The 26,816-nt window shown below is 46.8% G+C and overlaps 1 long non-coding RNA gene across 1 annotated transcript in view; it reads right to left on the minus strand.

The window, feature by feature from the left end:
- LOC149468043 (uncharacterized) overlaps positions 1 to 26,816 on the minus strand; it is an 88,287-nt gene that overhangs the window by 10,313 nt on the left and 51,158 nt on the right. Inside the window, exon 2 of the long non-coding RNA XR_016311801.1 lies at positions 5,332 to 5,512. This is a non-coding gene — a long non-coding RNA (uncharacterized LOC149468043). The remainder of the gene's footprint in view (positions 1 to 5,331; positions 5,513 to 26,816) is intronic.

Here is a 26,816-nt window from a genome sequence, read left to right on the forward strand (position 1 = left end):
AGCGGCTACATAGTGAACAGAACGTGACACACAGGAAGAAATTTCCAAAAATTATGCTTTATTACACATATAAAAATATGACATATGGGCTTTCGCCCTGGTTTACCATCACCTCAGTTGAGACAATACACACAGACCTAAAACCATTTAAAATGACACCAGAACCGGTCTACATGTATGTGCAGCAGGGAAAATGGCTACAAGAGTCTAGTGTCCCTGTAGCACAAACACACAAGTGAACACTTCCCTAGGGAGGTGTATCCAAAAATTATGCCATGGGCATACCATAATGAAGGATATAAGGGATTTAAGCAGTGACCATATAGGAAAATCCCAATCAAGGAATGTATTGTATAATATATTTGACATTTATGTCTTCCTTCATACAGGCCTGAGGCCTGCTATTCTCCTTTTTGACGCATATTGTGCTTGCTTTATTGTATACATGTGACATACATATATCTAGTATAATTTTTGGATTCCTTGATTGGGATTTGCCTATATGGTTACTGTTTAATCCCATATATCCTCCATTATGGTATGCCCATGGCATAATTTTTGGATACACCTCCCTAGGGAAGTGTTCACTTGTGTGTTTGTGCTACAGGGACACTAGACTCTTGTAGCCATTTTCCCTGCTGCACATACATGTAGACCGGTTCTGGTGTCATTTTAAATGGTTTTAGGTCTGTGTGTATTGTCTCAACTGAGGTGATGGTAAACCAGGGCGAAAGCCCATATGTCATATTTTTATATGTGTAATAAAGCATAATTTTTGGAAATTTCTTCCTGTGTGTCACGTTCTGTTCACTATGTAGCCGCTTTTCTGTGAATCTCTTTTCACAAACCCCCCCTTTTTTGTATGCCTCTTTTGGCTACTGAATGGAGACCATACATTGGGTGACACGCTAATTTATTCAATAACCTCTTAAATAACTATCTTAATGTATCTCATGGGGCCCCCTACTGACCCTGGGCCCTCGGGCAGTGCCCAAGTTTCCAAATGGTCAGTCCGCCCCTGGACATTACCCATCGCAACAATACTGTCCTCTGAACTTGTTTGCAAAAACATGCTGTACAACGTAGCCAAGAACAAGCAGGTCCAAAGAGAGGGAAAGTCTCATGTATTTACAAACCCAAGCAGGTGCTGTTGGGGGTCACAGGCAAACTGAAGTGACAAAGTCACTTTAGGCAAGCATTTGAACTAGACTGGAGATGATCCACAAGGTATCGGAGAAGCAGAAGCCACAAAAGAAAGGTGCTTGTTCTAGGCTAAAAGGTAGGAAAGGAACGCATGCAACTATCAACCTAGATGATGACATCAATGCTCAGTTCCCTCAGTCATAACTCTCAATGTAAAATAAAAGTCTTGCTAAGGAAAGGTATAAATCCCCCAGTAACGAGGAGATCTCAACATCCAAATGCTGGTATAGGTCACTGACTTACCATATATTTAAACAGCGGGGTCCTCCAACGCCAGGGTCATAGTAAATAAAAAGCATATTGGGAAACAAGAGGGTCACCCTCTAAAGAGGCTTAAAGGAGAACCAACCGCAGTGTAACCAAACCATACAACTTTATTGAGATCAGAATTATATCAAATTAAGCCAAGCGGGTTCCTAACGTAGACAAACGAAACCAGAGCTCAGATCTTCATGCAGACTAAAAGGAATTCACAATGGCAAACGAAGAGGTGCAGCCCTTCAAAGATCGGGAAATCTGGGCACTAATGAACGCAGAACAAAAAAGGGCGCACTCTCATCGTGCATTACCGTGGTACACCACGCATTTATTGTGTAATCAAATAGGTATATACTCACAAACCAAAGGATAATAAAAGCAGTATGAATAGTCTGCAATGGCAGAGCTGCTCTGAGGAAGGGGGTTCGTCTCCCGAAACGCGTCAGTTTATCCCCAATTGGGGCACAGCATTGCATTGACTGCCATTGCAGACTATTCATACTGCTTTTATTATCCTTTGGTTTGTGAGTATATATCTGTTTGATTTCACAATAAATGCGTGGTGTACCACGGTAATGCACGATGAGAGTGCGCCTTTTTTGTTCTTTGTTCATTGGGGTCCTAACGAAGCTCACGGTTACGTGAGCGAAATGCGTTGACACAGGCAGCATCAATGAGCCGTGGGTCCCGCCCCCACTGGCAGCGTAGCCACCAGCCGCCCGCTGTGTGGCTATTCAATGGCGGAATCTCCCACTCGCCTTAAAAATATGGATCCCATAGTAGAGCATCTGGTGGCCAGCATGTCACCGAGCAGTCCCTGCTTATCCTGTGGAGGAATGACACCAGAGCGCATAGCCCGGCAGGAGTATTCAAACTTATCTCCAACCAGCTACAACATTGCACATGGAGGACCTGACACTATCGAGGAGCACTGATTCATACATCGGAGTGCTGAGAGCTTGCGGGCACATACCATGTGACAGATGTCACCACCTGTATCACATTCCCTACTCCCAGGTCCGGTCCCACGGCTATCGGCTCCACTATAATGTGAGGGCCATGCTTTACTCAAACCCTGCAGCAGGCTATAAGCAATGACTCTGGTGTTTGCCATGATTTTCCATGCATTGGTATGCAACACAGATATATGCTACTAGGGCAGTGGCTGCATATGGACATGCACTGGTGCAACCTATTTACAGCTGACTTCCTACTATTATGCCCAGTACTTGGGCTCTATCAGTTTGCCCTGCCTACCCAGCTGTAGTCAGGTCCATTAATATTGGGACATCGACACAATTCTAACATTTTTGGCTCTATACGCCACCACAATGGATTTGAAATTAAACGAACAAGATGTGCTTTAACTACAGACTGTCAGCTTTAATTTGAGGGTATTTATATCCAAATGAGGTGAACGGTGTAGGAATTACAACAGTTTGCATATGTGCCTCCCACTTGTTAAGGGACCAAAAGTAATGGGACAGAATAATAATCATAAATCAAACTTTCACTTTTTAATACTTGGTTGCAAATCCTTTGCAGTCAATGACAGCCTGAAGCCTGGAACGCATAGACATCACCAGATGCTGGGTTTCATCCCTGGTGATGCTCTGCCAGGCCTCTACTGCAACTGTCTTCAGTTCCTGCTTGTTCTTGGGGCATTTTCCCTTCAGTTTTGTCTTCAGCAAGTGAAATGCATGCTCAATCGGATTCAGGGCAGGTGATTGACTTGGCCATTGCATAACATTCCACTTCTTTCCCTTAAAAAACTCTTTGGTTGCTTTTGCAGTATGCTTTGGGTCATTGTCCATCTGCACTGTGAAGCGTCCAATGAGTTGTGAAGCATTTGGCTGAATATGAGCAGATAATATTCCCGAAACACTTCAGAATTCATCCTGCTGCTTTTGTCAGCAGTCACATCATCAATAAATACAAGAGAAGCAGTTCCATTGGCAGCCATACATGCCCACGCCATGACACTACCACCACCATGCTTCACTGATGAGGTGGTATGCTTAGGATCATGAGCAGTTCCTTTCCTTCTCCATACTCTTCTCTTCCCATCACTCTGGTACAAGTTGATGTCGGTCTCATCTGTCCATAGGATGTTGTTCCAGAACTGTGAAGGCTTTTTTACATCGTCGTTTGGCAAACTCTAATCCGGCCTTCCTGTTTTTGAGGCTCACCAATGGTTTCCATCTTGTGGTGAACCCTCTGTATTCACTCTGGTGAAGTCTTCTCTTGATTGTTGACTTTGACACACATACACCTACCTCCTGGAGAGTGTTCTTGATCTGGCCAACTGTTGTGAAGGGTGTTTTCTTCACCAGGGAAAGAATTCTTCGGTCATCCACCACAGTTGTTTTCCGTGGTCTTCCAGGTCTTTTGGTGTTGCTAAGCTCACCGGTGCGTTCCTTCTTCTTAAGAATGTTCCAAACAGTTGTTTTGGCCACGCCTAATGTTTTTGCTATCTCTCAGATGGGTTTTTTTGTTTTTTCAGCCTAATGATGGCTTGCTTCACTGATAGTGACAGCTCTTTGGATCTCATCTTGAGAGTTGACAGCAACAGATTCCCAAAGCAAATAGAACACTTGAAATGAACTCTGGACCTTTTATCTGCTCATTGTAATTGGGATAATGAGGGAATAACACGCACCTGGCCATGGAACAGCTGAGAAGCCAATTGTCCCATTACTTTTGGTCCCTTAACAAGTGGGAGGCACATATGCAAACTGTTGCAATTCCTACACCGTTCACCTGATTTGGATGTAAATATCCTCAAATTAAAGCTGACAGTCTGCAGATAAAGCACATCTTGTTTGTTTCATTTCAAATCCATTGTGGTGGCGTATAGAGCCAAAAATGTTGGAATTGTGTCGATGTCCCAATATTTATGGACCTGACTGTATCTTGTTATTGAATTATTCCACACGGATGGGGGCACTAATTCCTATCTGACGTCCCGCTGCAACAAACGGACTTTACTATGTTAATTATGCTAGAATTGGCTATGTAGCGGCAATGGACATATATCCATATTAGGCATTGTGGTGTACATGCTTTATGATAACGGTCAATGTGCCAAGACGGTGTTGGCAGGACAATTAAAAAATGGGTCACCTGTTAGGTAGCTCCCTTATTCCGAGTGGTGTTACCCATTGTGTAAGTTAGCAGAGCCAGTGTAATCTAACCAAGATAAGGGAAGCCAACAGAACCATCCATTCTATTATCCGCACCCATGTTGATAACGGTATGCCGACACTCAGCCTCAATATAGTCCAAATCTAGGCTCTTCAGCAAACTCCACCTGAAACAACTCCCAAATCATTTTAAAAGCCCTGAAGAAGGGGGAGGCCTGCCCCCCACACCATGTATCTGACTTTCTTGTTCAATAAATATTTCAAATTTTCCTAGCAAGATGACCATTTTTACAAGGCACTCCCAACTACATACAATGATTTGATGCTCCAATTAATTTATCATCCACTGTGGTAAGAGGGGCAACATCCTAGGACTTCAATTAGTTCTAAAAACAACAAATTTCTATAACTGATTGAGCTCCTCTTAGGAGAACAACTACTTTCTTGGATTTAAAATAAAATCAGTCTTCATCCCTATTGGTCCAGCACTACCACCGATCTACAAGTTTGTATGCGAGCTAAGTAACCTTTCCTCCTTTAAACCTGCATGTTGCCATCAACTGAAATGAATATTGGAAATAACAGCAAGGTGATCATTCAATGGAGAGGACAATAACACATATGCAACAGGGGACACCAACAATCAAACGTATTTTTTGGCAGCCTGCTAACATTTTTATTATCTGTTCATGTAAATGTTATCAAGGTTTAAAACAGAAACATGTACCTGAATGGCATAAGTTCTGGACTCAGCTGAAAGTCAGTAGTATTTCTCCACACAGAGATGAAGTCTGAACTTGAAAATTAAACTACGGTGTGTTTTTTTGAATGAAGATGGTTGATAGGTAGACCAAGATGGGATACCGCACTCTGAGAAACCAAGCCATAGAGGAGGGAGCTAGTAAAGCCTTAACAGAGAAAAAAAAGAAAAGACAAACAAACAATGTTACCATGAGTAGAATGCACACCCAAAAACGTTTATAATATCTTATATATGCAACCAAATGGTTCCTATCATTGTCCCAGTGAAATATGGATGCATGAAAAAAAGAACTGGTTTCTGTCAGACACCGCCTGGCGGTACCTCTGGCAGTTCACAGTACAGGATTCCCCAGAGCGCGGAGTCTAAGTCCCAGTCTGCTTGTTCACCAGGGCCCCTGATGGTGGGGATGGACTTGGAGCAGACAGTGACCAGGTCGTGGCCCCTGAGTACACTCGCCTGTGGTAGAGGGATCCGCCAAAGGTATATACAGGTAGAGAGCCTGACGTGAAGAGGCGGAAGGCTTGAGCAGCGATGACTGGATCCGTGCAGGACGGATGGATGGCAGAGGAGTGAGCGTGGTCAGACGGGCCGGTTCGGTAACAGTGGGGTCTCCGTAGTACAAGGCAGCAGGCAAAGAGTAGTCGGGTCACTCCCCGGGTTCGGTAACAGGAGTTCAGTTTAAATAGGGATATCCAGGAGAGAAGTCAAACGAGCCAGAGGTCAGAGCAGGAGAAGTCAGCAGAGGTCAGGATCAGGCAGGGTCGGCAACAAGTCACAACAGCAGATGTACAGGAACAGGAACACAGGATAATTAGACCATACGGCAATGAGAGTCTGTGCAGGGCAGGCTTAAATAGTGCGCCCTGCCCTGTCATTGGTGCCAGGTGAGCGTCCGCGATCGCGAGTGCGCATGCGCGGCCGCCGCCACCCAGATCCTAGTGCCCCCCAGCTAGAATGAATCAGCGTTCTGCGCATGCGCAGACCCGCTTGCCGCCACGATCCCTGACAGTTTCTCTCAGAGTAAAGAATAGTTCGCTCTTTAGACAAATAAGACCTAGAATTTTTAGCACACCAATGCAACATTTTTAAAAAATGGGACAAGACTTCTATTATAAATATAAACACTCCACAGCGCAAAAAAATATAAATGTGTAAAAATCCCAGGAATAGTGCTCAGCAAAATCTTCAACCAAAATGTGCTCACACCATCCATGATTAATGATCCAATCCCCACTCACCAGATGGAATGGACTCTTGGCTGGTATGGCTAAAGACTCAAACAAGCTTTAAAGACGAGGTATATCCTCCCCGAATACATCTGCACTTGATATCCTCCAAAAACGATTCCCACAATTAGATGGCAATGAAAAACAAATAAAGAACACACATAGTGCAATGGTTCTCGAACCCCTCATGTATTGTTTTGCTACTGCAGGCATGTCCAAAGTCCGGCCCGCGGGCCATTTACAGCCCGAGGGTCGGTTTAATACGGCCCTCCAACAGCCCTCCCTGCTCTGTGTAATGTGGCCCTCCCTTCTATGGCAGACAGTCTTCTGCTTGAGAGCAGAGGGCAGTGCGCATGCCTGACTGCGGCGCGTTCTCCCTGGTCTGTGTAAATGTGGCTGTCGCACGGCCCTCCCTTCTGTAGCAGACAGTCTTCTGCTTGAGAGCAGTGCGCATGCGTGACTGCGCCACGCTGGGAGCGACAGAGGGCGGTGACGTCAGGGCCGGGCTTCCGGCGTGAAGTGTGTTTCTCTTCCCCTCCCGGCTGCCGAGCAGAGACTTCAGCTCCATGTACCTTTTTCACCCTTCACATTAGTGCAGGTAAGTTTTTTTTAAATTTATTTTCAATACATTGTGAAAACTCAGCTGTCAGTTGATCTTAATGTTATGAAATGAAAAGTTTGTCGTTTGCAATTAACGTGGCATAAAATAATTTATTTGCATTTAATTGTAATGGTTCAAAGAATGTTCTGAAAAATGTTCGGCCCTCCACCATGTTCACTTCATCCAATCTGGCCCTCTTTGAAAAAAGTTTGGACACCCCTGTGCTGCTGTATTGTCTCATGTACTGTCCCCCACTATAATGTACAGCGCTGAGCAAACCTTTTGGCGCTAGAAAAATACTGTATAATAATAATACTGTATAAAACTCTTTATTCTAAAAAAGCTGCCCTTCTTGCACTTTTTTTACGCTTTTATAATAGGCTCAGAGGCTCACACTTATGACACAAATCCATAAATCTTCCTTTGCAGAAGTGGACTGGCAGTAGATAATAAGAATTTCCCTTAGAAAAGCAAGAAGTAACTCCGCAAACCAGCGTGCGCTCCACTCACCGCACGTGATGTCACTAAGCATCCAGCAGAACTGGAAATACGTTGATGTGTTTCGCCCCTCCTCCAAAGCGTTATCCAAGACCTGGAGGAGGGGCGAAACGCGTCAACATATTTCCAGTTCCGGTGGATGCATAGTGACATGTTAGTAAAACTGTAGATATCACAACTGCTAAGTGTATCTAGGTGAATTATTCCATGTTTTTATTTTTCAGGAAAAATTGGATTTTCATTTGGTTGTAAAAGGTAATGGACATCTCCCAAATTATATTTTCAAAGGAAAACTGGCACAATATAGTAAAAAAATATATGATTTTTTACTATTACCATACCGTATCAACAAAAAAAAACAATGCAAACTAAATTCTCCTGCTCCTGATGATTACAGGAATACCACATATGTGTATAATAGTTGTACACGTAGTAGGGCACAGAAAGAATGGTGGGCATTTTTGCTTTTTTTTTATCCTACCTAAAACATACTGATACTAATTTAAAGAATACGTTTCCCCTTTAAAAAAAAATGCTACTTTTTGCAGGTAAAAAATGTGCATTTATCATTATTATTTTTTTTTTATTAGGAAACTGTAAAGCATTGCACCCCTGATCTGCACATCATGGGTGCAATACCAAGCTCCTGCAGACTGTCAGTGTTGCTGTCTGCCCGTACCTCATACCGCAGACCTCTGGTTCACATATATGCAACCGTGCGGGCTGCGTTTTGTGTGGGCACGAGAGCCCACACTCCCATGCCCCGTGACACGCAGGGAAGAAGTCCCTGCACTTCTTCTGAAAACGCAGCCTGCACAGGAACCTCGGTTCCCAGTACGGTTACGTTTTCCAGTGCAAGCGGCGTGCCATTAGAACTAATGGCACCCGCCCGCGTGCCCGCATTCCTCTCTGTGGGTGGTGCGGCTGCACAGCTTTTTCTTGCGGATCTGCACCCGCACCACCCGCACATATGTGAACCTAGCCTTACTGAATGACAGGAAGAATAAAATGAATGACCTAGATTGCTCATCAGCGCCCTGGTAGCTCTTCGAGAACTACAAGACATCAGCTGCAATGGCTGACAGTAATTGTACTTCTCCTATCCACAGAACTCTGTGAACAAAGGATGGGGCCAGGTGGGCAGAGCCTCGCACGGCTGTGTCCTTTTTAAACTATAACAGCGGATGCATGGCAGAAGATCCGAGGCCTGCTGTCACAACAGGGGCTCAGGCGGGGGCGCTGTGCGGGGGGGGATGTATAGGAGGCTGGATACAGGTGTAACATGTTATGAAATGTGAGCTTAGCCTTTAAAAAAAATGCTTTTTTCTGGTACAATAATTTTTAGTTAAATAAAAGGTGAACATTACACAATGAACAAAAGGAATATTTAATTCCCTATAAGGGAAATGGATGGCAGAAGCAGTATTACAGCATCTATGTATACATTTTGAATTTACACTGCTATAAACCAACTGCCACGACCAACAGGGCCCGGGGTAATCCCAAATGACGGACCCAGGCCAGAAACTAAAAAACAAAAATGAAAGGGAGGGGAAGGGTTGGGTCCCCAACCTCATCGGATAGGGCAGTCTCCAACTGGGTGTAGGTTGGGGAGGAAGGTAGGAGAGAGGGAAAAAAAAGGGGGGAGGGAGAATAGGGTAAAATAAATTATTATTTTTTTCCCCAACATAAAAACTGACCCTGACCTAGATTAAACCCAGATCTAGCTATTTTTTCTTTTTTTATATACACACTTCTTTGTTTAAGATTTTCTCCTCTAACAAGGGAGAAAAAAAAGATACAATGCATCTTTTTCTCCATTAAACAGGAGAAAAAAAACAGAGGCAGGCTGTACAGTGATCAGGTGACCGGGACCTAGGCCTCCTGGTTTCCAGTTGTTAGTATGGGACCCAGAGTCCTCGCTGAGAGACCGGTCTGTGTGCTGGAAATGAGATCCCCAACACAAAACACAAGTATGCATATACTGTATGTTGCCCCACGGATAAAGACCCACTTCCATGAGACTGCATATATGTGCACATTCAGTGGACAGGGGTTAAAAAGGGCTGGGGGCAGGGGCGGACTGACCATTTAGTCACTTGGGCACTGCCTGAGGGTCCGGGGTCAGTAGAGGGCCCCATAAAATGCCCCCGGTACCTTTTTATAGGCTATTTTGAGTGTGGGCAAGGACACAGGGGCCCCATGATCCCCTATTGCCTGGGGGCCCCATGAGTTGTCAGTCCACCCCTGGCCAGGGGTAGTCCCAAATGACGGACCCAGGCCAGAAACTAAAAAACAAAAATGAAAGAGAGGGGAAGGGTTGGGTCCCCAACCTCACCGGATAGGGCAGTCTCCAAATGGGTGTAGGTTGGGGAAGAAGGTAGGAGAAAGGGAAAAAAAGGGAGGGGGGGATAGGGTAAAATAAATTATTTTTTTCCTACATAAAATACACTGACCCTGACCTAGATCAAACCCAGATCTAGCTATTTTTTCTTTTTTTATATACACACTGCTTTGTTTAAGATTTTCTCCTCTAACAAGGGAGAAATAAAAGATACAATGCATCTTTTTCTCCATTAAAATGGAGAAAAAAAAAACAGAGGCAGGCTGTACAGTGACTGATCAGACGCTATCCATTGATCAGGTGACCGGGACCTAGGCCTCCTGATTTCCAGTTGTAAGTATGGGACCCAGGGTTCTCGATGAGAGACCGGTCTGTGTGCTGGAAATGCGATCCCCAACACAAAACACAAGTATGCATATATGTTGCCCCACGGATAAAGACCCACTTCCACGAGACTGCATATATGTGTACATTCGACGGACGGGTTAACAAGGAACTGAGAAAGCTGAAATCTGCTTTGGGGGGGAAAAAGGTGTAATGTGTAAATTGTACTAATCTACGTAACCTTCACTAGATCGGAGACCCATCAGGAGCAAGGAGAAAAAGCTCTGCATAAGCTCCAACCTAATATTACTCAGAAAAATTAATTGTAATTGCACATGCTCAGTGTCATCCAAGAGAAAAGGCAGCACAAGGGAAGGAAGACAAGAACAGGAGGAAACCTAGCCACTGAGCCCAAAATCTCTGAATTTTAATTAAAATGCTGAAATCCTGGCACGCTACACCCTCCAGAATACAAGATTCTTTATTAAAAAAAGGTCTGGTGTGTAAATGTTACAGGAAGGAAGCTCCTGCACAAAAGCAAAATTTCTTCCTGGATTGCACTGGACGTGTTTTCGAAAGTTTTGTTTCCTGAAAATCTTTTGGTGATTTTTGCTGATAGACCCCTTCAAACAAAATAATTTCAAAATGATTTATTATTATTTCAGGTACTTATATATCGCTTTACATATATATTGTACATTCATTTCAGTCCCTAACCCTCAAGGGGTGTACAATCTAAGGTCCCTAACCCTCAAGGGGCGTACAATCTAAGGTCCCTAACCCTCAAGGGGCGTACAATCTAAGGTCCCTAACCCTCAAGGGGGGTACAATCTAAGGTCCCTAACTTACATTCATACATACATATACCAGGGACAATTTAGACAGGATCCAATTCACCTACCAGCTAGACCAGACATAGTGAATGCAGGGTCCGGGGAGACCAGATATAGTGAATGCAGGGTCCGGGGAGACCAGATATAGTGAATGCAGGGTCCAGGGAGACCAGATATAGTGAATGCAGGGTCCCGGGGAGACCAGATATAGTGAATGCAGGGTCCTGGGAGACCAGATATAGTGAGTGCAGGGTCCGGGGAGACCAGATATAGTGAATGCAGGGTCCGGGGAGATCAGATATAGTGAATGCCGGGTCCGGGGAGACCGGATATAGTGAATGCAGGGTCCTGAGAGAGCAGATATAGTGAATGCAGGGTCCGGGGAGACCAGATATAGTGAATGCAGGGTCCGGGGAGATCAGATATAGTGAATGCCGGGTCCGGGGAGACCGGATATAGTGAATGCAGGGTCCTGAGAGAGCAGATATAGTGAATGCAGGGTCCGGGGAGACCGGATATAGTGAATGCAGGGTCCGGGGAGAGCGGATATAGTGAATGCGGGGTCCGGGGAGACCAGATATAGTGAATGCAGTGTCCTGAGTTTAGGAGCGCCTTATGGGCTCATTCACATTTGAGGTTGGGGGGAGCGGTAAAACCCAGAAGTTGAAAATCAGTTTTACCTATCCGCTTTAGCTGTAGAGAAGCAGCTGGGGATGTGCACATGCTGTATCTGTGATGCTTTGCTTCGCGGACGCAGCAGTAATTATACTCTGTGTTGCTTTTGGCGGACTCTCTTGCTCGTCAATTATAATCCATTCAGGTGAATGGGGCTGCTCTGCAAGCACCTCACAACCGTTTGCAATGCAACCTGATGCGCTAGTGTGGGGTTCAAGCAGGGGCGGACTGACAACTCATGGGGCCCCTGGGCAATAGGGGATCATGGGGCCCCTGTATCCTAGCCAACACCCAATAAAGCCTATGAAAAAGCCAATGAAAGGTACCAGGGGCATCTCATGGGGCCCCCTACTGACCCCGGGCCCTCAGGCAGTGCCCGAGTTTCCAAATGGTCAGTCTGCCCCTGCTACCAGCATGTCCTTTGAGTGTGGGAGGAAACCGGAGTACCTGGAGGAAACCCACGCAGTTACAGGGACAGGGGCGTATCTACCACAAGGCAAACAAGGCACTTGCCTAGGGCGGCAGTTTTCAGGGGGGCAGCACCTCCCCCCAGAAGAGGGGATGAAAGAAGGAACACGTGCACCATGGGATCCAGGTGGGATTCGAGAGAGGCTGTGGGCTGCTTGATGGTGTATGGTGAGCCTGACTCACCAAAGATAAGTGTCTTTCTCTCTATCGTCTGGGGGGGGGGGGGTAGTACAAGGCTCTCTCTACAGGAGGGGGAAGTGGGGGGTTTGTGTTGGCTGGTGTCCATGGGGGTGTTTTTGGTTAGTGTCAGGCTCTGTCTACGGGAGGGGGAAGTGGGGGGTTTGTGTTGGTTGGTGTCTATGGGGGGCAGACGATTTTTGTGTTGCCTAGGGCAGCACAAAACCCTTTATACACCACTGCACAGAGAGAACATGCAAACTCCAGGCAGGTGGTGCCGTGGTTGGGATTCGAACCCACGACCCTAGTACTGCCAGGGGGAAGTGCTAACCATTTAGCCGCTGTGCTGCCCACAAGTTGTCTTCATGACTAGGAGCCAAAATCATTAGAGTACACCAAAAAGTTTTCAGGAAGCAAACTCTCTGGTGTCCAGTGAAACTAACAGATTTGGAATAAATACACAAAACACACCAAGATTCAAGGAAGAATGAGCATGACCAGGGGCGCACTGACCATTTGGGAACTAGGGCACTGCCCGAGGGCCCGGGGTCAGTAAGGGGCCCCATGAGATGCCCCTGGTACCTTTCATAGGCTTTTTTGGGTGTTGAGTGTGGACGAGCACACAGGGGCCCCATGATCCCCTATTGCCCATAGTAGGGACAATTTAGACAGGATCCAATTAACCTACCAGCATGTCTTTGGAGCGTGGGAGGAAACCGGAGTACCCAGAGGAAACCCACGCAAGCACAGGGAGACAGGAGCCAATTCACCTACCAGCCAGGGGCAGCTAGACTCATCCACCTCACCAACCGCTCCACCTCTGCCACCCCCCTCTGCCTCTCCCTCCACTGGCTCCCTATTGCCCAACGCATCAAATTCAAACTACTCACTCTGACCTACAAAGCCGTTCACAACACTGCCCCTGACTACCTCACCAACCTGATTCCCAAGTACCACCCTACCCGTACCCTTTGCTCTTCACAGGACCTCCTTCTATCTTGCACCCTGGTCTCCTCCTCACACGCACGTCTGCAAGACTTCTCCAGGTCCTCCCCCATCCTCTGGAACTCACTACCCCAATCCACCAGACTGTCACCTTCCCTCCTCACCTTCAGGCGCTCCCTGAAAACCCACCTCTTCAGGGAAGCCTACCCCACCCTCACCTAACTGCTGCTCTCCTTCATTCCTCCTAGCACTCCATCCCCCACAGCCACTTCCTCCTGTACCACTACCCCCTCCCTCCTAGATTGTAAGCTCGAAAGAGTAGGGCCCTCTAACCCCTCGTGTGCTGTTTGTAGTTGCTGTAATGTTTCATGTATTGTCCCCCCCCCCTCTATTGTACAGCGTCGAGCAAACCCTTTGGCGCTATATAAACTCGATGTAATGTAATGTAATGACTGACAACTCATGGGGCCCCTGGGCAATAGGGGATCATGGGGCCCCTGTATCCTAGCCCCTGTATCCTGTATCCTAGCCCCATGAGTTGTCAGTCCACCCCTGGCTGGTAGGTGAATTGGCTCCTGTCTCCCTGTGCCTGCGTGGGTTTCCTCTGGGTACTCCGGTTTCCTCCCACACTCCAAAGACATGCTGGTAGGTTAATTGGATCCTGTCTAAATTGTCCCTACTATGGGCAATAGGGGATCATGGGGCCCCTGTATCCTAGCCCCTGTATCCTAGCCACTGTATCCTAGCCCCTGTATCCTGTATCCTAGCCCCTGTATCCTAGCCCCTGTATCCTGTATCCTAGCCCCTGTATCCTAGCCCCTGTATCCTGTATCCTAGCCCCTGTATCCTGTATCCTAGCCCTTGAATCCTAGCCCCTGTATCCTGTATCCTAGCCCCTGTATCCTGTATCCTAGCCCCTGTATCCTAGCCCCTGTATCCTGTATCCTAGCCCCTGTATCCTAGCCCCTGTATCCTGTATCCTAGCCCCTGTATCCTGTATCCTAGCCCCTGTATCCTGTATCCTAGCCCTTGAATCCTAGCCCCTGTATCCTGTATCCTAGCCCCTGTATCCTAGCCCCTGTATCCTGTATCCTAGCCCCTGTATCCTGTATCCTAGCCCCTGTATCCTGTATCCTAGCCCCTGGATCCTGTATCCTAGCCCCTGGATCCTGTATCCTAGCCCCTGGATCCTGTATCCTAGCCCCTGTATCCTAGCCCCTGTATCCTGTATCCTAGCCCCTGTATCCTGTATCCTAGCCCCTGGATCCTGTATCCTAGCCCCTGGATCCTGTATCCTAGCCCCTGGATCCTGTATCCTAGCCCCTGGATCCTGTATCCTAGCCCCTGTATCCTAGCCCCTGTATCCTGTATCCTAGCCCCTGTATCCTGTATCCTAGCCCCTGGATCCTAGCCCCTGGATCCTGTATCCTAGCCCCTGGATCCTGTATCCTAGCCCCTGGATCCTGTATCCTAGCCCCATGAGTTGTCAGTCCACCCCTGCGCATGACTCTTCTATTAAGACAATATTTGTTCATGTCGAAGTTCAGTGTTAAGTATAAAGTTACTTTCAATGTAGAAAGGGAACCATTAGTCCAAAAAAGGTAAAATATGATAAGTGGAATGATAATTTCAATATTTCAACACATCTCCTACAAAATTATAGATCTGTGACATCTGAGACGCGTTGCGCGTGGCAGTTAGATGGGAAAACAATGATGCAGCAGGCAAGGACTGTACCTCCTGAACCAATTTGGCACTTTTCAGTGTTTATAAGAATGATTGAGGGCTTTCTATGGCGCGGAGAGGGGAGGGTGGGCATATGATAAAAGCTCCTATGTTACCGCGGAGAAAAAAAAAAATAACTGAAAAACAACATGTGATCCCATTTTATATCTGATTCTCACAAATTGCTGCTGACACTCATAGCACTGGAAGCTGGGCTGAACTGGTATTGTGCTTTCTCTGCGCTCGCTATCTCACTTGGTTTAATAGCTGAAAGGCTGCTGTTAATAATGAGGAGGAATTCAAATGTTTAAATGTACATAATTGCCTCATCTCATTTACAGGTTTGGTAAACCAACCTTGAGCAAGTCATTTTTTTTTTTCGCTGGCTATAAAAGGCTATAAAGAACTCTAGGAGAATAATTACAAACGCGAGTTATTTCAGATGTGTATTCTATAGTTAATAAATCAGACTTCTGGTTTCCAGCTCAATTACCCGCACTCCTGATATGTGCCCACCTGCACCACTCCGCTGATTGTACACCTGCAGTTCTCCTCCTCCCCCATGATAGCTCTCCTTTTTCACTCTCCAGCCGTCTCATTCTTCAGGTATCTTCAACTGCCCACACAGCGGCTCTGCTGCCTTTCTTCCTAAAGGCTCATTCACATTAGGTCAGTGTTTCTCAACTCCAGTCCTCATGGACCCCCAACAGGTCATGTTTTCAGGATTTCCCTCAGATGAAACAGCTGTGGTAATTACTAAGGCAGTGAAACTGATCAAATCACCTGTGCAAAATAATGGAAATCCTGAAAACATGACCTGTTGGGGGTCCATGGGGACTGGAGTTGAGAAACACTGCATTAGGTGATCAATGCAGGTCGAAGGCAAGGGCGCATTGAAAATCAATTGTCGTCTATGTACTCTGTTCACACCATCAGGGGTGGGTGACAACTCATGGGGCCCCCGGGCAATACGGGATCATGGGGCCCCTGTGTCCTCGCCCACACCCAAAAAAGCCAATGAAAGGTACCAGGGGCATCTCATGGGGCCCCCTACTGACCCCGGGCCCTCGGGCACTGCCCGAGTGCTCGAATGGTCAGTCCGCCCCTGCATGCCATACATGTGCAGTGTTGTGTGTCATATAGTAGCAACCGTTTGCACAATACTTTACAACAGTGGTCTCCAAACTGCGGCCCTTTGCTTGATTTTACCTGGCTCTGGGGGGCCTTATTCCTCCCACTGTCAGCAACTGTGCGGCATAGTTCTTGCCACTGACACCAGTGATGGGGCACTATTTCTCCCACTGACACCAATGATGAGGCAGTACTCCTCCCACTCACACCATTGATGGGGCACTATTTCTGCCACTGACACCAATGATGAGGCAGTATTCCTCCCACTGACACCAATGATGGGGCATTATTTCTCCCACTGACACCAATGATGAGGCAGTATTCTTCCCACTGACACCAATGATGGGGCATTATTTCTCCCACTGACACCAATGATGAGGCAGTATTCTTCCCACTGACACCAATGATGGGGCATTATTTCTCCCACTGACACCAATGATGAGGCAGTATTCTTCCCACTGACACCAATGATGGGGCACTATTTCTCCCACTGACACCAATGATGAGGCAGTACTCCTCCCACTGACACCATTGATGGGGCACTATTCCTCCCACTGACACCATTGATGGGGCACTATTCCTCCCACTGACACCATTGATGGGGCACTATTCCTCCCACTGACAGCATTGAGGGGACACTATTCCTAATACCAAAGATGAGGCACTATTCCTTCTACCGACACCAAAGATGAGGCACTGTTAATCCCGATTACACTAATGATGGGGCACTATTCCTCCCACTGGCACCAATGATTGGACACCATTCCTCCTCCTAATCCCAAAGTGCACTTTATAAAGAGTTTTGAACAGATAAAAGACTTTTTTTCTTTACTTTTTTCTGACTTCCGGAACGGATCAATTAATTTTCAATGCATTCCTATGGAAAACCGCGTTTCGGTTTACAAATTTTTCGCAATATGAAAAGTCCCGCAGAACGAATTAAATTCGTAAACCGAGGTACGCCAGTATTGTGTTTGTGTACAGTGTATTTTTAAAAAAATGGGGCACTATTCCTCCCACTGGTAGCATTGAGGGGACACTATTCCTCCTCCTAATACCAAAGATGAGGCACTATTCCTTCTACTGACACCAAAGACAGGGTACTATTAATCCCTGATTACACTACTGATGGGACACCATTCCTCCCACTGACACTAATGATGGGACACTATTCCTCCTCCTAATCCCAAAGATGGGGCACTATTCCTCCCACTGATACCAAAGATAATGCACTATTCCTCCCACTGACACCACTGATGGGGCACTATTCCTCCCACTGACACCACTGATGGGGCACTATTAATCCCAGTTACACTACTGATGGGACACTATTACTCCTCCTAATCCCAAAGATGGGGGACAATTCCTTCCACTGACACCAAAGACGGGGTACTATTAATCCCCGATTACACTTCTGATGGGGCACCATTCTTGCCACTGACACCAATGATGGGACACTATTCCTCCTCCTAATCCCAAAGATGGGGGACTATTCCTTCCACTAATACCAAAGATAATGCACTATTCCTCCCACTGTCACCACTGATGGGCACTATTCCTCCCACTGACCCCACTGAGGAGGCACTATTCCTCCCACTGACCCCACTGAGGGGGCACTATTCCTCCCACTGACCCCACTGAGGGGGCACTATTCCTCCACTGACCCCACTGTAGGGGCACTATTGCTTCCCCTAATGTCAAAGATGGGGCACTATTCCTAGCACTGACACCTATGATGGGTCACTATTGCTTCCCCTAATGTCAAAGATGGGGCACTATTCCTAGCACTGACACCTATGATGGGGAACTATTTCTCCCACTAACACCATCAACAGGGAACTATTCCTCCCCCTAATACCAAAGAGGTGACACCATTTACTCCCTCTGACTCCAAGACATTTTCTACTCCCACTGGCCACAGTCTGGCCCCCCTAAAGTTTGAAGGACAGTAAACTGGCCCTTTGTTTAGAAAGTTTGGAGACCCCTGATTTACAATATAAGGGAGACAGTAAGGTCACAATACAATTCAATACAAGAGGGTCAGGAAGGCCCTGCTCATCTGAGCCCACACAAAATGCGGCATCTCTGCATTTGCTTTCTATAACCCAACACACAGCAACTCTTTGCAATGTGCTGTGGTTTGCCAAAAGGAAAATTAAGTTTTATTTTTTTTTTTTTGTCACTTTCAATAAAGTTAAAAAAAAAAAAAAAGAGGGAGAGAGAAAGCCAGTTTGATGCATTTTAACAATGTATCACACCGCCCTTCACAATGTGTTATAGGGACATAATGCGTGCAGGCTGGTGTGAACGAGCCATAATGATGAACAGAAATCATTACTAATAATGTGGTTTTTTCAGCGTTGCTGTAAGAGAAACTCTCCGTCACTCCCTGTCCTAAGAGGAAGTTAAGGCAAATCTTCCCATCAGAGGCTTCTCACCTTCCCTGATCAAAAATAAAACAGAATGTTTTGACCAGGGGCGGACTGACCATTTGGGAACTCGGGCACTGCCCGAGGGCCCGGGGTCAATAGGGGGCCCCATGAGACGCCCCTGGTACCTTTCATAGGCTTTTTTGGGTGTGATTTGAGTGTGGGCGAGCACACAGGGGCCCGGTGATCTCCTATTGCCCGGGGGCCCCATGAGTTGTCAGTCCGCCGCCAGATTGTCTTTCTGGCCGTACTTCCCTCTGACAGTAACGCAGGAGATTCATTATAATATTATTATTATACAGTGTTTATATAGTGCCAAAGGGTGTGCTCGGCGCTGTACATTAGCGAGGGGGACAGAACATGAGACAAAACAGTAACAATACAATACACGAGGGGTTCGAGGGCCCTGCTCTTTCGAGCTTACAATCTAGGAGGGAGGGGATAGTGGAACAGGAGGAAGTGGCTGTGGGGGATGGAGTGGTAGGAGGAGTGGAGGAGATCGGCTGTTAGGTGAGGGTAGGCTTCCCTGAAGAGATGGCATTTTAGGGTGCGCCTGAAGGTGAGGAGGGTAGGTAACAGTCTGATGGATTGGGGTAGGGAGTTCCAGAGGATGGGGGAAGTCCTCGAGAAGTCCTGCAGTGGGGCGTGGGAGGAGGATCTGTAGAGTAGGAGGTCCTGTGAGCAGCGAAGGGCACGGGTAGGGTGGTATTTGGGTATCAGGTCAGTGAGGTAGTTTGGGGCGGCGTTGTGAATGGCTTTGTAATTCAGAGTTAGTAATTTGAATTTGATGCGCTGTTATTGTTGTTTTGACCACAGTTAAGCTGCAGAACTGAAAAATAAGTCCAAATTTTGCTTGGCACAACAATAACAACCATGGTGGCAGAAAATCTACAGCCTTGAAACTAGTAAATCCACGGCTCAAGCTTTTCTAGGCAATTCTTCTGGGATTTAAATACAAAAATCTGAATTTGATTGGAGCAATCATGAGGACCTATAGCGGTTCATTAGAAGAATGTCCACCTGAAAACGTATAAGGTCCAGCATTTAATCCCCCCTCCAACATCATACCTCTTCCAGCCCCTCTACGTCACTAATGTCAGTAACGTGGTACCAGCCATTAGAGTTGAGGACATTTCTATGAGCATAGAAGACAGACTGCACGTTCATCATTGCCTACATGTAGCAGCAAACGCTGAAGTGCGTGCAAGTACACTGCTGCCAAGAGTTTCTGATGTGATTGGGCCTCTAATATCCGGTAGACACTGTAAGTTGTTTTCCTTTAAAAACTGAGAGATCGCTGCCCCAACACAAGCAATGCTGGTGCGGCGATCTCCCCCTCTCTGCTATTGTATTCTGACAGGGGGACTCCCACCCACCCCACCATAATACACTGCTTGGTGCTCGTAGCCATTGGCTGCAAGAGCTGATTGGATGCTGCATGTCCCTTCGACAATAGTCGGTTGTTAGATCAGACAGACTGCTGCACACACTGAAAGAAGGCCGATTTTCACACAATGAGGGACATTTCCTAAAACTAGTGCACTCAGAATCTGGTGCAGCTGTGCATCGTAGCCAATCAGCTTCTAACTTTAGCTTGTGGAGTCAACCTCCTTGGTGGTATTTCCGAGTGTAGCTCGGGGTTAACTTTCAGTACCAGAAGCGGTAACCCGAGCTACACTCGGGATTACCCTGCAGCCAAGGGTGAACTGACCATTTGGAAACTCGGGCACTGCGCGAGGGCCCGGGGTCAGTAGGGGGCCCCATGAGATGCCCCTGGTACTATTTTCATAGGCTTTTTTGAGTTTGGGCAAGGACACAGGGGCCCCATGATCCCCTATTGCCCGGGGGCCCCATGAGTTGTCAGTCCGCCCCTGCCTGCAGCGTTGCTCAGGGATTCCCTATAGCACTTACCTTGTCCTGCGCTCCTGCAGTGTCCCTGGCCATCTCCTCCGGTCGATGCCGGCATCTGTCTTCCAGGTTCTGTTCCCTGCGAGTGTCAGGACGTACGGATTGTAAAGGGGACAAAACCGGCGGGAAATTCAAAAATTTGCAGCATTGCTCCGGGATCTCTTCTGCACTTACCTTGTCCCGCGCTCCCGCGATGTCTCCCCTGCAGTGTCCCCGGAAATGTCCTCCGGCCGATGCCGGCATCGGTCTTCCGGGTTCCCTTCCCTGTGACGTCGGGGGACGGAACGGCGGGAAATTTGAAAGTTGTAAAAGTGACATTCACTAAATCCACTAAAATCACATAGTATAACATTCCTGTATCAAACCATTTCACATACATTTTGTCCCGAGTGCTTTGTCCGGCGCCCTGCCTGCATTTTTACTGTTCTTTCTGCCTGGAAACTGAGAAACGTCCATGGCGTCCAAAAAGCGTCCCTTTAGGTCAAAAGCGGTTTTAGACCGGCTAGAGAACAGCGATAGTAAATCAGAACCACTTGCAGAATTGAGTGATAATGATTGGTGGGGAAATTCCTCATCAGACACTGAAAACGATTCTGCGACTTTGCTCAGCGATGTGCGAACTTGGCGCTATATTTCATATTTCAGTGTTTTTGGTTTGATTATATTATTGAATTAAATGTATTATTATTATTATTTATGATTATTTATTAAATTATAATTTATGATTTCGTGTTTCAAATGTTATCATCCCCAGGATGTTTACTAGACTCTTGTTCGGACAGATTTCAGTGAGTTATTCCTAAAAATTACAGGCCTACAATAAAAAAACAACATATCTCCTTTGAAAATAATGTACTGCTTTGAGCACAGAAATACTGACGTAATCGGACCGCTAGGGAGGTTAAGTTTTGGCAATAAAACCTGGAAGCTGATTGGCTTCTAGGAAGAATTGCACCACATGTTGCACTCTCCAGTTTTAGTAAATAATCTCCAGTGTGTACCCAGAGTAGGGCAGAGGAATGATACTCCTTGCACCAAATGTTGCCAATTCAGTGATAAGTGATTTATTTTTATTTTATTATTTTTATTTATTTCAGGTACTTATATAGCGCCGTCAATTTACGCAGCGCTTTACATATATATTGTACATTCACATCAGTCCCTCACCCTCAAGGGGTGTACAATCTAAGGTCCCTAACCCTCAAGGGGCATACAATCTATGGTCCCTAACCCTCAAGGGGCGTACAATCTAAGGTCCCTAACACTCAAGGGGCGTACAATCTAAGGTCCCTAACCCTCAAGGGGCGTACAATCTATGGTCCCTAACCCTCAAGGGGCGTACAATCTAAGGTCCCTAACCCTCAAGGGGCGTACAATCTAAGGTCCCTAACCCTCAAGGGGCGTACAATCTAAAGTGATTGTACTGTTGGGCACAAGAGCAGGAATGGAGCAAAAAAAGTCCTAAACAGAGGTCTAAGTCTGCTACGTTTCGAAGTAACCTCACAGATTTTTAAACAAACAGAGCTTTCCAAATTTGCTGTACCTGAAATTCATATTTAAATGCAAAGTGTATGCTTAGTGTGTTTACTCACAGAGAATACAAAAAGCATGCTTTATGTTCAATCCAGTGATCGTATCACGAGTCTGCTTAGCAAGTTCCTGAATCCCATATAACTCCAAATTCCACAATCTGCTGGAAAGTATCAAGATAGCATCACAAATCTTTAAACACATAGAAGAGAAGAAAATTAATTTTATGGAGTTTTAAATTCTAAATCGAGATTTATTTTAACCTTTTGCGCACCTCAAAAAATAATAAGCAATCCAATAGTAAAAATTGAAAACCACCAAATAAAAAATAGTATACTTTAATTGTTTCTTCATTCAAATGAGTGTTAATGGGGCTAGGCCAAGAAAAGTAATTATAGGTGGAGTATGGGTGGGGTAAAGCCAGCTCCTCGCTGCTTGTTTGTCTTGAATACTCAAACAGACCATTATAATGTATCTCTGTTCCATGGAAAAGTCCAAGCAATGAAATCTCAGAGTACCCAATAGAAGATCGTTGAATGGTTTAATTCTCCCTACATTGACCAAGAATATTTTTGTTTTTGGACTTCTAATTATGTTTTGGGTCTCTTGCATACAGTCATAATGTGCAGTGCAGGGGCGGACTGACCATTTGGAAACTAGGGCACTGCCCGAGGGCCCGGGGTCAGTAGGGGGCCCCATGAGATGCCCCTGGTACCTTTTTCATAGGCTTTTTTGAGTTTGGGCAAGGACACAGGGGCCCCATGATCCCCTATTGCCCGGAGGCCCCATGAGTTGTCAGTCCGCCCCTGGTGCAGTGTATAGGTGTACAGAGTAACATATGGCTGCAGTTGTGGCATCCAGCAACTACCACTGCAGCATAGTTTTGCCCATATGAGTACATTACAGAAAACCAGCAACATTGGTTACTCGTACACAAGCCTGTTTTTCAAAATGTAACGCTTTGAAAAATACACCCATGTGCAGGGGCGGACTGACAACTCATGGGGCCCCCGGGTAATAGGGGATCATGGGGCCCCTGTGTCCTTGCCCAAACTCAAAAAAGCCTATGAAAAAGGTACCAGGGGCATCTTATGGGGCCTTCTGACCCCAGGCCCTCAGGCAGTGCTCGAGTTTCCAAATGGTCAGTCCGCCCCTGCTCATGTGTATGCATAAGTAAATAATGGTGCACACCTCTGCTGTGCAGAGCAATACAAGGCAGTCTGTTCATGCTAGTGGAAACAAAAACATCTTCTGCGCTCTATGACCCAGAGCAAGGGTGGATGGATGGAGAAGGAACTTGTAGAAATTCATCCACCAATGCATAAAAGGTTGTGTGGCTCTAATGCTGACAGGGGAGAGATCGGTATTGTTTACATACAGACCTCTCTCCTGTCAGCTCCGCCGACAATCACCGGGTCCAGGCCACCGATTCTCAGTTATTGACATGCCGAGGAGCCAATAGCAGCGCGGGTAGGGAGCACGCATCCCCTACCCGGAAAAACAAAACCATGTATATACACGTGATTTTGCGCATCCCTGTCGCCCTGTAGCAGTACTTCTCCTATAGAGTGGTCGAGAAGCAGTTAAACAAATTCTTTTCAAGAATGGGGACTGTCAAGCCAGTGTTGGAGGCCAGGCCTGCTGCCGAGTGGCCTTGTTGCTGCCCCACACTGTGATGTCATTGCGCCGCTCCAAATGTATACAGTCCAGAAGTTAAACAATGGGAAGTGCCCTGGCATCATCCACAAAAAAATCCTTCCCTCTGCCTCTAAGAAGATAGGAGATTCCTGATGTGGCTCGTCTGTTGATCAAGTATTCAGGTAAGCAAAAAGGGCTTTAAGTTTTTAATAACTGTAGTCATTAGTTACGGGGAGGTGCGTGAAGGGAGGGAGGGGGAGGGAGGGGGTTAGCTGGCACCAGGGGCGGACTGACCATTCGAGCACTCGGGCACTGCCTGAGGGCCTGGGGTCAGTAGGGGGCCCCATGAAATGCCCCTGGTACCTTTTTATAGGCTTCTCTGGGTGTGCTTTGAGTGTCGGCAGGGACACAGGGCCCCCATGACCCCCTATTGCCCGGGGGCCCCATGAGTTGTCAGTCCGCCCCTGGCTGGCACAGTGGTTAGGTGGTTGGCACTTCCACCTGGCAGCACAAGGCTGTTCAAATCCCAACCACTGCACTACCTGCCTGGAGTTTGCATGTTCTTCCTGTGCCTGCGTAGGTTTTCTCCAGTTTCCTCCCATACTCCAAACATGCTTGGCTTTTGTCTAAATTAGCGCTAGTATGTGTATGTATGAATGTGAGTTAAGGACCTTAGATTGTACACCCCTTGAGGGTTAGGGACCTTAGATTGTACGCCCCTTGAGGGTTAGGGACCTTAGATTGTACGCCCCTTGAGGGTTAGGGACCTTAGATTGTACACTCCTTGAGGGTTAGGGACCTTAGATTGTACGCTCCTTGAGGGTTAGGGACCTTAGATTGTACACCCCTTGAGGGTTAGGGACCATAGATTGTACTCCCCTTGAGGGTTAGGGACCTTAGATTGTACACCCCTTGAGGGTTAGGGACCTGTGATTGTACGCCCCTTGAGGGTTAGGGACCTTAGATTGTACGCCCCTTGAGGGTTAGGGACCTTAGATTGTACGCCCCTTGAGGGTTAGGGACCTTAGATTGTACGCCCCTTGAGGGTTAGGGACCTTAGATTGTACGCCCCTTGAGGGTTAGGGATCTTAGATTGTACACCCCTTGAGGGTTAGGGATCTTAGATTGTACGCCCCTTGAGGGTTAGGGACCTTAGATTGTACGCCCCTTGAGGGTTAGGGACCTTAGATTGTACGCTCCTTGAGGGTTAGGGACCTTAGATTGTACCCCCCTTGAGGGTTAGGGACCTTAGATTGTACGCCCCTTGAGGGTTAGGGACCTTAGACTGTACGCCCCTTGAGGGTTAGGGACCTTAGATTGTACGCCCCTTGAGGGTTAGGGACCTTAGACTGTACGCCCCTTGAGGGTTAGGGACCTTAGATTGTACGCCCCTTGAGGGTTAGGGACCTTAGACTGTACGCCCCTTGAGGGTTAGGGACCTTAGATTGTACGCCCCTTGAGGGTTAGGGACCTTAGACTGTACGCCCCTTGAGGGTTAGGGACCTTAGATTGTACACCCCTTTAGGGTTAGGGACCTTAGATTGTACACCCCTTGAGGGTTAGGGACCTCAGATTGTACGCCCCTTGAGGGTTAGGGACCTTAGATTGTACGCCCCTTTAGGGTTAGGGACCTTAGATTGTACACCCCTTGAGGGTTAGGGACCTCAGATTGTACGCCCCTTGAGGGTTAGGGACCTTAGATTGTACGCCCCTTTAGGGTTAGGGACCTTAGATTGTACCCCCCTTGAGGGTTAGGGACCTTAGATTGTACGCCCCTTGAGGGTTAGGGACCTTAGACTGTACGCCCCTTGAGGGTTAGGGACCTTAGATTGTACGCCCCTTGAGGGTTAGGGACCTTAGACTGTACGCCCCTTGAGGGTTAGGGACCTTAGATTGTACGCCCCTTGAGGGTTAGGGACCTTAGACTGTACACCCCTTTAGGGTTAGGGACCTTAGATTGTACACCCCTTGAGGGTTAGGGACCTCAGATTGTACGCCCCTTGAGGGTTAGGGACCTTAGATTGTACGCCCCTTTAGGGTTAGGGACCTTAGATTGTACACCCCTTGAGGGTTAGGGACTGATGTGAATGTACAATATATATGTGTAATGTGCTGCGTAAAATGATGGCGCTATATAAGTACCTGAAATACATAAAATATGTACATTTTGAATTTTACAGCAAAAGTTAATGGATGTCCATTTTCCCTCCATTCTATTGGTGAGGGCACTACAAGTGCAGCATAGAAAATGTCAATCTTCTCTCTAGTTCCCTGGTCTTCTCCTCCCATGCCCGCCTCCAGGACTTCTCCAGGGTGTCACCCATCCTCTGGAACTCCCTGCCCCAACCCATCAGATCACCTACTCTCCTTTAGGCGCACCCTGAAAACCCATCTCTTCAGGGAAGCCTACCCCACCCCCTGCTAACTTGCCGACCTCCTCCACTCTTCCTACCACCCCATCCCCCACAGCTATCTCCTCCTGTACCACCATCCCCTCCCTCCTAGATTGTAAGCTCCAAAGATCAGGGCCCTCAATCCCCTCATGTTTTGCATTGTATTGGTATTGTTCTGTCACATGTTCTGTCCCCCTTTGTAATGTACAGCGCTGAGCGAACTATTGGCGCTTTATAAATACTGTATAATAATAATAATAATAATTATGGCTTCCTGCATCAAGGTCAGTTACAGTCATGGCCGAAATTGTTGGCACCCTTGATATTTCTCCAGGAAATCATGTATTTCTCACGAAACGTATTGCATTAACACATGTTTTGCTATACACATGTTTATTCCCTTTGTGTGTATTGGGACAAAACAAAAAAAGGGAGGAAAGAAAGCAAATTCGACATAATGTCACACAAACCTCCAAAAATGGGCTGGACAAAAGTATTGGCACCCTTTCACAACTGCGGATAAATAAGAATGTTACAAGCATGTGATGCTCCTGTAAACTCACCTGGGGCAAGTAACAGGTGTGGGCAATATAGAAATCACACC

The sequence above is a fragment of the Staurois parvus genome, unplaced genomic scaffold, assembly GCF_062004578.1.
Source record: "Staurois parvus isolate SC_StPar_1 unplaced genomic scaffold, SC_StPar_1.0 ptg000095l, whole genome shotgun sequence".
In the NCBI taxonomy this organism is placed as follows: domain Eukaryota; kingdom Metazoa; phylum Chordata; class Amphibia; order Anura; family Ranidae; genus Staurois; species Staurois parvus.